This window comes from Saimiri boliviensis, chromosome 9, assembly GCF_048565385.1.
Source record: "Saimiri boliviensis isolate mSaiBol1 chromosome 9, mSaiBol1.pri, whole genome shotgun sequence".
Taxonomy (NCBI): Eukaryota; Metazoa; Chordata; class Mammalia; order Primates; family Cebidae; genus Saimiri; species Saimiri boliviensis.
In genome coordinates, this window is record NC_133457.1 from 112,089,245 (window position 1) to 112,101,777 (window position 12,533).

Consider the following 12,533-nt stretch of genomic DNA (forward strand, 5'->3'; position numbering starts at 1 on the left):
AGGCAGCTGTGAGGGCTCATGATGCATCAGGACCGGCCTCCCAGGCTCGGCTTCTACCACCAAATCCACAGGTATTTGTGGAGGGGCCACCACAGGGCTCACGTCTGGATGTCCCAGACTCAAATGCAGTCCACAGGCATGTGCAAGGGCCGGGCATGTTCAACACATCCAACACTCAAGAAGTCAGGACAGACAGCCGGCGACGTCCAGTGGACGCTCACTGTGTAAACACCTGCACTGGGCATGTGCCCTGTGCCTGTGCCCTGTGGTCCTGCCCTCATTTGCCTGCAGAATTTGGCACCCACCTGCTGTGAATGAATTGATGAGGTTCTTGTCAGAGCCACTTGAGGAGGCCTCTGTCCACCCCCCAGCCAGGACATCCAGGAAGCCAGGTCCCCAGCGGCTCTGCCAATCATAGCCCTAGTCCTAAAAGCCCAGTTCCAGGCTGCCAGGAAGCTTCAGCTGACAAAGTACTGATCAGTCCACTGGTCGATGGGGGCCTTGAGCTGCCCAGGATCCTGCAAGACTCATTGGTCCTCAGCTCCAGGAGCCCATCCTCCCAGGGTGGGGCAGAGCATCCCAGGGGCTTCTGCAGGAGGAGGGTGGGCATCAGGGCACACAAGAAAACCCCAGAGCAAGGCAGGACCCAGGGCTGTGCTCTGCCACCGTCTTGGCCCCAAAGTCGGCACTCTTACTTTGCAACCTTTATTACAGGCAATGAACGGAACCTGCTCTTGAGTCTCCCTGACTTACTAACACCTGGAGGCCCTGTAGGGCTCTGGCCTCAATTCCAGCCCTGCTCCTACCCTGGACCCCCAACGGCCTCCTGCTGACGGTGACTCTGTGCCCAACCTGCACCCACCTCTGCTCACAGGGCCACTTCTTTGTTGTTGTTGTTGCTGAGACAGAGTTTCGCTCTTGGCTCTCGTTGCCCAGGCTGGAGTGTAACCTCTCCAGGCCATGCCCACCCAGGCTTGGCCTTGCCGTTCCCTGTGCTGGAGCCCCTCCTCCCCCACATCCCACCCCCAGTTCTGCTGGGCTCCCCCCACCGCCAGGTCTCAGGCCTCCCCCAGCAGCCCTCCCCTGGGACCTCCCTTGCCGATCCAGCACCCGTGACTCTCCATCCATCCCTCCTTCCCTCCATTTTTTCTTCCTAAGACATATCCCAATCTGACATTATAATTTATATTTAACCATTTGCTTCCTCAATATCTGTCTCCCGTCTCGAAATATCAACTCCAGGAGGACAGGGATTGGTGGCATTTTTCCACTGCTGTGTTCTCAGGGCGCCTGGACGTGGCACCGGGCACTTACAGGCGCTCGTGGATGAGCGTTGGGGAAACGGATGGAAGGAAACAGCCTAGAGAGGGAGGCACAGCCTGACGGCAGCGCTGGCCTTGGGACACTCACTCGGGGAACCTTCTGGCAAAGTCGCCGCTCCCAGAGCTCCAATCTTGTGCCTTCATTCATTCATTTATTATTTCACCCAAACAGACCTTTCCCGAGCACCCGCTCTGTGCCAACAGTTACTATGGGTTCTATGAGTAAAGCAATGAGCAAAAGACACCCAAAATTCCTGCAAAGACTTTAAAATTCCATGGTGGAAGGTGTTTACCTGGCCCCTATCACCTCAGTTGGGAGGGGTGAGGAGAGAAGGCCCCAAGAGGAAGGGGCTTCGTGCCTAGAGCAGCTGTCACAGGTCCTGGTGAGCTCTCATGGCAGATACAGCCCAGGACATCCCCAGACCCAGAGTGACCAAGGGCCCTGGTGAGATGGGGAAGAGAAGAGTTGGATGGTGACAGGAGCCAGGAAGAGGACAGAGGGACAGAGGGGGACGGAAGTGGCTGGGGCTGGGTCTAGACTTTAAATGAGGTGACAAGGATGGTCTCACTGAGAAGCAACCTCAGGGTCATGACCAGAGGGAGGAGACCAAATCCTCCTGACAACCCTGGGAGGGGCACGATCGTCATCTTTATTTTCCACGGGAGGCTCAGAGGGGTTCAGCAACTTGCCCGAGGCCACACAGCTGCTGCACGGCAGAGCCCGCTTTCAATCTGAAATCAGGCCCTTGCTGGGTTAGAACTCTGCTCCTCCGAGTCTTGCCGGGGCTCTTGGTCACTCTGAGTCTGGGTGTCCTGGGCTGTGTCTGCCATGAGAGCTCACTGGTGGTGGGGGGGGTGGGCTGTGACGGCTGCCTGGGAAGGACGCCCCCTCCTCCCGGGGCCTTCCCTCCTCACCCCTCCTGATGTTCTAATGAGCAGGGAGAAAAGACATCGTACAGCACAGCTAGAATTCATTTCAATATTAATTCTGAAACCTCATTTTCAGTGGATAATTAAATTACTTTTTAATTACAAACAGAATATCTGCACATTCCCTCTGAGTGAGCCCGGGCAGGTGGGGAGGGAGAAAAACGGTGCCACCTGGCATTTCCTGCTCTGTCCTCAGCTCACAGGACCCCTCGAATTGTCCCCTGCTTGTCACATCTGAAAGTCATGACCATGTGCCCAGATGACCCCCCCCCACGCCCAGTCACAGACAAATCCCCCCACAGATGAAGCCGTGGTCTCTGCTGTATCAGGCAGCGCAAGAAGCCCCCAAACTGCCCCCACAGCCACCTCCTCCCCAGCCTCTAAAACCGCTCAAAGGGAGGACACCTTTTCTAAAACAAAGAAAAGGATCCCCTCAAGGTGAGCCTCGGACAGCAGAGCCCGCACTGCCGCAGATGGGCTGCAGAGATGGGCTGCGGTGAGGACAGAAGCCAGCTGTCCTGACCCAGGCACTTCCCGAACCAGCAGAGAGCCCAGCCAGCACAGTGTCACTGCAGAAAGCTACCCTAGACGGCAGCCTCTTCCCTTCGTGGAGACACACGTCTGCAGCTACAGGGTCATGGCATGTCCCCTCCTGCTCCCTTCCCGAGAGCCCCTCCCGCACCCTTGTCCTGGGCTGCCTCTGGCTGGAGTGGTCAGGCTGTCCAGGCACAGGCGGTGAGTGACAGAGGAGGCTCCTAGAGGCGCAGCCTCTTGGCCACTGAGCCAGTGCAGCCTGGGGACCATCCCCAGGCCCTGGCCACCAAGTGTTTGGGGTGGGTGGCCTGGTGGGCACAGACTTTGGGGACAGAGGAGCTGGATCAGCTCCTGGCTCCTTGGCTGAGCAGCTGAGAAGGGTTGAGTGTCTGCTGCCGGCCACAGCCGGGCCCTGGGTAAGGAGGGGGTGCGCCTGAGCTGGGGGAGCTCAGAGCTGCCTGGGCAGGATGGACAGAGATGGTGCCAGCCGCCCACGGCAGCCCTGCCTGTCAGAGTTCACCCTCTTCATGACCAGCCCTGACAGCCGCCTTCTGTTGGCTTCCTCCTCCTTCTTGGCCTCTGCCTGTCCTGTCCCTGCAGCTCCTGTCAAGGGGACACATGGCTGTCCGCACAGTGCAGCCCCCAAGAACAGATGGCGGCCCCCGGTCCCCATGTCCTGCCCCGCCTGCCTTTTACACGAAAATGGGAGAGACAGCCAGGCAGATGTCCACCAAGCCAGGGGCACCAGGCAGTGTAGACACAAGGCCACATCCACACCAGGTGGCTGGAGCAGCTGCTGGACAAACGGCCTCTGATGGCGCCTGGCACTCCTGCAGCCTCTGTCCCTGGAGCCCGGTCCATCCTCTGCACAGAAATTGCACCTGTTAGCTCCCCTCCCTCAGCACTCTGCAACCACAGGATGGGAACAGCCAGCCCAGCCGGCTGAATGTGCCACAGCCTGGTGAGCACAAGCAGCCCCTTTATTTTATGCGACACCCAGACCCCCGTGGTGAGGAGCAGAGCAGACCCTTGCCTCTAGGACCAAACTGAAACAGCCTCGAGAGGGAGCAGCTGCCACCGAGCTTCCCCACCCTGTCTGCCTCACAAGGCCCAGGGGTTCTAGAAACAGAAGTGGAGTAGCATTTTACCTAACTACTGCTTCATTTATTCCTTCCTTCATTCAGTCAGCAAACGCTGACTTGTCTCCCCCCTCAGAAAGGAGGGGATGATAACAACCCGTTCAAAGGTTGTTGGAGGGCCGGGCGTGGCGGCTCACGTCTGGTATCCCAGCACTTTGCGAGGTCAAAGCAGGCAGATCACTTGAGGCCAGGAGTTTGAGACCAGCCTGGCTTTTTGGCCAACATGGCAAAACGTCATCTCTACTAAAAATACAAAAATTAGTTGGGCATTGCGGCGGGCACTTGTAATCCCAGCTACTCAGGAGACTGAGGCAGGAAAATTGCTTGAAATGGGGAGGCACAGGCTGCAGTGAGCCAAGATTGCACCACTGAACTCCAGCCTGGGCAACAGGGCAAGACGCTGTCTCCAAAGAAAAACCAATGCAAATGCTGCTGGAGGACTAATGCAGACTTTGCTGGGAGTGCCTGGCACGGCCTGGCTTAGGGACCACGGCTGCTGGGGTCAGCTCACGCCTGGGCTGAGCGTGGCGGGAGGTTCTGAGCAGGAGGGATGCGATCACATCTGCTTCCCACAAAGATCCCTAAGGCTGTGCAGAGGGCGGAACCCAGGCAGCAAGAGCGGGAGCAGGAGCCCAGGAGGCCCCTGCAGAGGAGAGACCAGCTGCCCGGAGCCTCCTCTGGGCGTGAGGTCAGGGCCAGGGTGGCAGAGCCCAGACACATTCCCGCTCTGCCTCTGCAGCCTGGCCCTCTGCCCACTGCCCTGGCCCCTGAACCCGGCTGACTCCAGCCCATCCAGAGCGGGCACCGCAGCCTTTTGCACCCCCACCAGCCTGTTTGGACCAGGAGAGGAGGCCTGGCCTCATGGCCCCAGAGAGCTCTCAAGCCATTCGCCCCCAGAGTGATGGCCTTTGGGGGTCGGGTTCCCTTGCAAGCTGGGAATTCTCCACTCGCAGAACCAGCGGCTCCTTGCCATGTAGCAGCACAGCCCCAGGGTTTGCCACGGCCCTGCTGGTAGGAGACGCCGTGGGATGCTTCCTGTCTCAGGACCTCCCCAGAGCATCGTGCTGGCCTCATAAAAAAAGAGTTAAATTTACTGCCCTAAATTTACAGAATCAATGGGGAATGGCCAAAAAGCAGAAAGCAGGATCCCTGCCCCTAACCTCTGTTTTCTCATCTGCAACATGAGATTGGGGGAAGACAAGAGGTACTTGAGAGAATTCTTCCTGCATCGTGGGCCTGGAGCCCAGCGGTGACTGGATTTCCCAGACGCCTTCTCCTCCACGTCTCTCTCTCATGCCTCCTGATCACGCTCTGAAATTACCATATTTGATTATTTGCTTATCCTCTGTTTTCTCAGCAGAATGTGACTAGGTTAAGCAAAGAGGGCTTCCCAGAAGAGGGGACTTGAGTGGGGAAAATGGGATTCAGAGAGTCAGAAAATTGGTGGGAGCAAATTCCAGGGAGCATAAGGGATTCCAAACCCAGGGCCCAGAGCAGGGACAGCACAGTACAGTCTCAACTTTTGCTCCCTCCCAGACGCTTCGATCTTACGCCATTTGACAACAGGACTTTGCAAATTAATTCAATGTTTTAATTCATCCTTCAATGCTTCAAAGCTGCAAATCGTCACCGGGTGCTTTGCTAATCATGTCCTGGGCTCCTGTGTTGCTAATAACTGTGCTCTTTCACATGCCCACCTGACCTTTCTCTGTCCCGGGCAAATGTATTTCTCCTGGTGTTCATTGTTCTAATTGCATTCACAGCGAGGCAGAGCAAACATCTTCTCCTCCTGACTTACATTAGGCAAAACCTTAATCTCCCCAAGTTTCCTAAAGCACTGTGATTCCAAGCCTCCCAGTGCCAGGAAGCGCACTGTCGGATGTGGCAGTCAGTATACACTAGATTTATTCAGGGAAAATAAAGGAACCTTGATACTATAAACTATTGGGAAATAGTATCCCCTCTCTCAAGCATGGACATCCCATAAATTTGCCTCTTAGGAAACAAAATATCTAAGGCTGCCAATCACACACATATTGCCAGATTGATATCCTGTGTGCAATCAACAAAATGAAGAGGAGTGGATTTCTGCCTCGGGCAAACTCTCGGGCTGTCTGTGGGGCTGGGGCTGCCCACCCTGATCTGGGGGTCAACTGGCCTAAAAAACGACCCCTGGAAGGCAAGGCGCAAAGGCGGGATGCTCAGGACTGTAGCAAGAACAGAGCAAGAGAGAGCTAGCTTGGAAGCCTGGCTCTGCACCTTCGTTGCTTTGTGACATTGGGTGGGCAGGTGACTCAACCGTTCTGGGCTTTAGTTTTCTCACCTGTCACCAAACCAGAAGGTTGAGGGTTAAATGCAGTCCTGGATGGATCTTTGTTAGGCAGCTACAATGCCTGCCAGGCCCTGGTCTGGGTTCTGGTAAATAATGGAGGCCATGATAGGCAGGGCCTTGACCTCAGGGTGCCCAGAGAGAACAGGCCAAGGAAGAAGGCTGTTGACTGGGTAGGCTCAGACTATGACAAGACCTGTGACAGTGACTGGGGAGGAGACGGTAACATTAACCCGATAACACAGACTCAACATCATGACAATGACTGTGGATGGACACACCCCTCTCATATACCGACCCAGGTTGGTGGGGCCAGTTAGAGCCATAAATCCATGCCAATTTCATAACCAGCAGCCACCAGCCATGGGCATGCTGGGTTCTGATGTCGAGGATCAGGGCTGAATGCAGCCAAATAAATGCATTCATCAAAAGATGTTTTATTACTGCCATCACTATTATTCTTTACATTACCATGTCATAGATGCAGAAACTCAGTCCTACCAAGGAATCAGTAATCAGCAAGACACTCCGCTTTGATATATACCCTGTCTTCCCTCTCTAAACTCCTTTGCCTAAAGGTGAGTAGGAAAGGAACGTCTTGCTCCTTTGAGTTCTCTACTGTCCTTCAGCCAAAAACTCACCCTCCTCCCAGCCACTTGGTGATATCGGGGCAGCGACCGACCCTGCAAATCACATGTTGGCTTTGCTAGCGACTTCCTGTTGGGCTTCGCCAATGGAGGCACAAGAGTAAGACCTAGAGGCTGGAGGAAGGAGAGAGAGGCTGGACTTGCTATTTTGTGGATACTTTCTGTTCTGATTTTGCTTCTGTTTCTCATTTATTTCCCTGTCAATGTCACTGCAGTACACCAGCATCGTGAATCAGACAGCGCTAGATAATTTTCAGCCCCATCGTTTCATTCTGCAAAGTCCCAGTTGCTACCTCTGTGATACCTTAGTGCAAGGGCTGGCCTTTTTTTAAAAGGGCCATATAGTAAATATTTGAGTCTTATAAGCCATATGATCTCTGTTGCAACTAGGCACCTCTGCTCTTGTAGTCATAAATAATATATAGACAAATGGGTATGGCTGTGTTCCAATAAAACTTTATTTATACAAACAGCCCACCCCTGTCTTAGTGTTCTGTTTGCATTTTAATTTTTCAATACCTAGTTAACATTTACACACACACACACACACACATTTTTGTTGTTAAAATAACTAGTATGGTTACATCCTGTGTGCAGTTAATGGTGCAACGGTTTCTGAAACCATACTAGCTATTTTAACAACAAAAATCCCCTGCCTGGACCCTTATTCAGAAATCAGAATCACAACTATGGTTCATATCTGTCCTAATGAATAAATCATTTAATGTACTTGCTACTTTTTGTTCATCAGGTCCAAAGAGCAAAATGTCATTAATGTAGTGGACCAGTGCGATGTTTTATACAATGAAAAGATCATCAAGAATCTCCGAAGACTGCACTGTAGCCAAAAGCTGAAGAGTTAATACAGTCTTGAGGCAAGGCTGTGAATGTGTACTGCTGGCTATGACAGGTAAAAGCAGACTGCTTCTTATAGTCCCTACAAATTGATCTAGGAAAAATAAAGTATCTGCCAGGTCAATAGCTGCGTTTGAGGTGTCGGGGGTTGTTGATTTCCTTAAGCAAAGATATCATGTCTGGAATAGGGGCTGCAACTCACTTCACTGCCTGTAGGTGGCTGTAGGCTTATAGTACCCACAGCCATTCTCCAAGAACCATCTGCCTCTACACAGGAAACAAGAAAATTAAACTGGAGATCACTGTATTTCCCGCCTCTGCATCTTTCAGGTCTGTGAAGATGGCATTCATCTGCAAGGCACCTTAAAATGCCATCCTGGCTAGGAGGGAAATTATCTGAGGATTCCACTTGGGTCTTACTGCTATAATGGATTTTACTCTGAGTCTTTCCCATTGCCACGAAACTTGGAAAACAGCTATAGAGTGTATCTGCAGGCCTATGGGGTGCACTGTGATTTGAAGTTAGGTCAAAAATCCACCTGGTACTTGACTTCTGTAAAGAAATCAGGCAAAAGGCTATGACTCCATAGTGATAGTATGTGGCCGTCAGATCCGGAGTTTTGCTGTTACTTAGGTAGATCAAATAACGTTTTGATACATTGCCCATCTATTTCATGTCTAAGGACAGCATAATGAATAAGCCATTGCTAAAGATTCCCTGAGAGTCAAAACATTCTAATTACCACTTCTTTTCTTCTGAAAAACATGGTAAATATGCCCATCTTGTGTTTAAGGGATAAATGCTGTCACATGTCCTTGTCCTCACTGAGATCTCCCATCTGGCATCTCCCCGGCATCTCCACCACCCTGCCTGGCCCATTCAGAGCAGCTACCACGGAGATTTGTAAGGAGGCATGTGCTCCCTCCTTAGCATATTTCTCAATGCCTAAGTGAACAAGAGCATCTGTCTGCCCCTTTGAGGGCATGTAATGGGCTGGAGGAGGGATGGCGCATGTCATTCACGGTAAAGCCACTCCAACATCCCCAGCTCCCTAAGCCTTTGGATATTTTCCCTTACACTGTGCAATGAACATTCTCTTATCCTACTCGTATTCAATGAGGGCTGCCACTGAGACCAAGTGTAGTTACCCACCAAGTAAACAGAGCCACTTCCAGGCTCACGAACTTACCACGAAATTCAGAATTCCTCATAAGGGCACCCATATCAATACCTTGACCATGAGGCAGTGTTACGTGCTGACCTCTTTAGTCTAACACTCTTATTATCTATTCATACACATACTCTACAGGTTTCTGCCAATGTAAAGTGGCAAAATCTTCCCAATGTTTTGGTGTATACTCTGTTTCCTCTTGGAGGACTTTGTGCTCATCCTCCTGGAACGGGCTGACATCTGGCCCTAGATTAGGAACAGCAAAGATAGTCTAGGTAGCTCCTTTCAGGGAAGCCTTCTAATGACCTTGTAAGGAGACATGAGAGGGAGGCTGCTTCGACTTGCTTCCTTTTGCTTTTTAAAAAAAAAAAAAATGTAGTTTTCAATTCCTGCTATGAGGGCAGGTATTTAGTAGGTTTATAATAGATCCTTTTTGGATGAATGAATAAACAATATTTTAAGGATATGGACCAAGCATCTGAAATTCTATTTTTTAATTTATAATAAGATAACTTCCAAAATTCAGTCTTTACCCCTAATTAAACGTCATTTAAACAGAACTCCTGTCTATCTCCTAAGGAGCTCCTTCTTGGGCTCAGTGGGAAGCCCCTACAGGCCACGCTGGGTCTGATGCCCCCAAGTCTCCACGTCTGGCAACATGATCCCTTGTACCTAACAAGTGTTCGGTAAATGTTGGCTGAGTGAATGAATGTGAGGGTTGCCTCCAGAGGGCCTTTCTAGAACCACCCATTTTACCTGGGCACCAGTCACACCTCACCTTCCTTCTTTGGGTTGCACTCAAAGAGATAAACTGATCCTACTTACTTTCCAACCAGAAATTCCCCTCTTACTCATAAACAGATGCCATTCTAGTGACCAACAGATAGCCTGCCATGGGTCAGGTGGGTTACCACTGTCAGATCTCAGGGCTGAATGAAAACCCAACCTTGCCTCCATGACCCTCTTGCTGCCCTCATCCTCTCCATGGAGGGAGCCCCTTCCCAGGCATCCTCTGTGACTCAGTGGCAGCATAGATGACGGGCTGAGGGCTGAGCATGGGTAATACGGTCAACATAATTTGTGCCAACCTGAGAGTCACTGCTCGCCTTCCATCCTGACTCACCCTCCATGTGGTCCAATCGCCTGGGAGCCACGAGTTTCAGGACACAGGCTCTCCCCGAGCGCCCGGACATGACTCTTGACGAATCCAAGCCAGGAGTTCTCAACTTTGTCAGACCCATGACCTCTTCCAAAGAACAACTGTGCTTAATGATCTCTTTACTGCCCTGAAACGAAAGTCATAAATAATTAACCTATAACATCATAGACCTACTTAAAAACTCATTACAATGCCCTAAGTGGACTATAAAAAGAAATAAAAGGACAATAATTTTTAATAAAATAATTTGTAATAAATTAAATCATATTTCAATATGCAAATGAACAGACACAGACACAGGCACACACAGAGACATAACCAACACTTAGATCCTAGCCAGCATCTGCAGAAGAAGTTGGGATAGAAGATCAGGAGTCACGCTACAACAGAAGGGCAGAAAAATAAAGAAGACACTTGAATAGAAATATTATATTCAGTGTACACTAAAATCTTACAAAAATATCTTGTTTTGCTATTAAGTTGATGAAGGCTCTAGGCTAAGGTGATTAAATGGCTTTTCACACAAGAGTGACCAGAGGGGACTGAAATGTGTGTGGGAAACAGGACAGTCTGTCTTATATGGACTGTCCTGCACTTTCACCCAGCATTCCCAGCCCCACCCAGCTGAATGCCAGCAATGTCACCACTCATTGAGCCAAGCCATACGCCCCCCTCCACCACCCATTTCCAAACATCCCCAGGGCCTGTGCCTCTCTGGCGAAAACCCATTGGCCAAGCCATAATAATTCCACTTCCGCTGCCAGCACCATGCCTAACAATAAACTTGGGATGCAATTTTGGCCAAAGTAACAGGCGATCAAATCTGCTGGGGGCCTCTGGGAAAGGGTTTCAGGCTCTTATAAAGCAGCAGCAGGAGGAGACACATTCTTTGTTTGCCTTTCACCTCTTGCATGAGGGTCGGGACACCTGGAGCTATGGAGCAATCCTAGGCGCTTAGGAGTGCAAGCTTGAGGGTCAAGTCACGTGGAGAGGACAGCAGGAAGTTTAAAAGAATCTGGGTCCTTCTCTGCACCAGCCAAGCCAGAAGTACCTGGAATTCTACTGGATTTCTTGACTCATGGAGACATAAGATACCGTCCTAAGATGCAAGGACAATAGGATACTTATTGTGGAGTCCTCTGCTGCTTGAAGACAAAAGCATCCCACCTGAGAGGGGTAGAGCCGGTTTTTGCTCATTACCATAATCCCTTCTACTTGATAAGCAAAACCTTTGAAATGTACAAAGCGCCAGACTAACCGTCTTATCATGGAAACCTCCCTCACTACCCATGAGGTGTGGATTATGATCCCCATGTACAGACAGCAGCACTGAGGCCAAGGAGGAGGGGAAGTGATTTGCCCCTCCAACATCCCTACCCCCACTCACTCCTCCACCAGCCCACCAGGCAAGATCCCACCTTGGGGTCTTTGCACCTGCCGTGTCTTCTACCTGGAACCAGGCAGCTCCATGGATCTCTCCTCCTTAGGTCCCGTCAAGGGTCTGTCTCAGAAAGGCCGTCTGTGACCATTGATTAAAATAGCTCATACACCTGTCCTGTCCTCTCACCTCTGGATTTTCCTGGTTGCCTCTGACATCATCTGACATATTACTCACCCATACGTTTACTGGCTTCCTTGTCTGCCTCCTTCCAGCAGATCTAAAGCTCCACAAAGACTTCCCACCTGTGACTCTGTGCCTAGAACAGGACCTGGCACATAGTAGGCCCTCCATCAATATGTGTTACATGCTGCCAGTGGGCCCGCATGGCCTGCTGACCTAGAATGGAGTTTGGGTTTCTGCAAACCTCTTGCTGGCAGGATACTGGGTGGGGACATGTTCTGGACAGGGTGGCTGCCCCCTCCTTCCCGATCAGACCCAGCCTCCAGCGACTCAGACCCAGCCCAGTGGAAGAACATTCTCTCAGGGACAATTCAGCTCCATCCTCACTTCCTGTAAGGAGTCTGAGCCTCCAAGGAAGGTGGCAGCTCAGCTTTTGGTCACCAGTGATGGAAACAAACAGAGCAGAAAGGCTTCCGGGGGGCGGGGGCAGGGTCAGGTCCGTCCCACCCAGGGAAGGCAGAGAGACAGGACCTCAGGCTTTCCAGCACCTGCAGATTCCATCAACATGAACAGCTCACACCGGGGAGCTGCTTCGCCGTCAGGATTCTCCTGCCTCGGCCACGCATTTGCCGATTCCGTTTGCTAAAGTCAGCGAGGATTGACTGAGCACCTTCCAGCTGCTGTGCTAGGAGCTGGGGACGCCGCTGTGAACAGGCGGGCCCAGCCCCTGCCCTCATGAAACCCGCATCCTGACTGGAGTGAAGCAGCCCTACACGTGAGTTAACCAACAAAAGTAAACCAGATACAGACCGGGGTCTGCGCCGCGGCGAAGGAAGGAGCACGCTGTGTTAGCGAGTCAACAGCGACGCCATTTTCACCCTGTCA

At 51.6% G+C, this 12,533-nt stretch overlaps 1 long non-coding RNA gene across 2 annotated transcripts in view; it reads right to left on the bottom strand.

Moving 5' to 3' along the window:
* The window catches only part of LOC141585707 (uncharacterized), a 42,962-nt gene that overhangs the window by 24,310 nt on the left and 6,119 nt on the right, over window positions 1-12,533 (bottom strand). For both annotated transcript variants that reach the window (XR_012519366.1, XR_012519365.1), the window contains one exon: window positions 10,052-10,214. This is a non-coding gene — a long non-coding RNA (uncharacterized LOC141585707). The remainder of the gene's footprint in view (window positions 1-10,051; window positions 10,215-12,533) is intronic.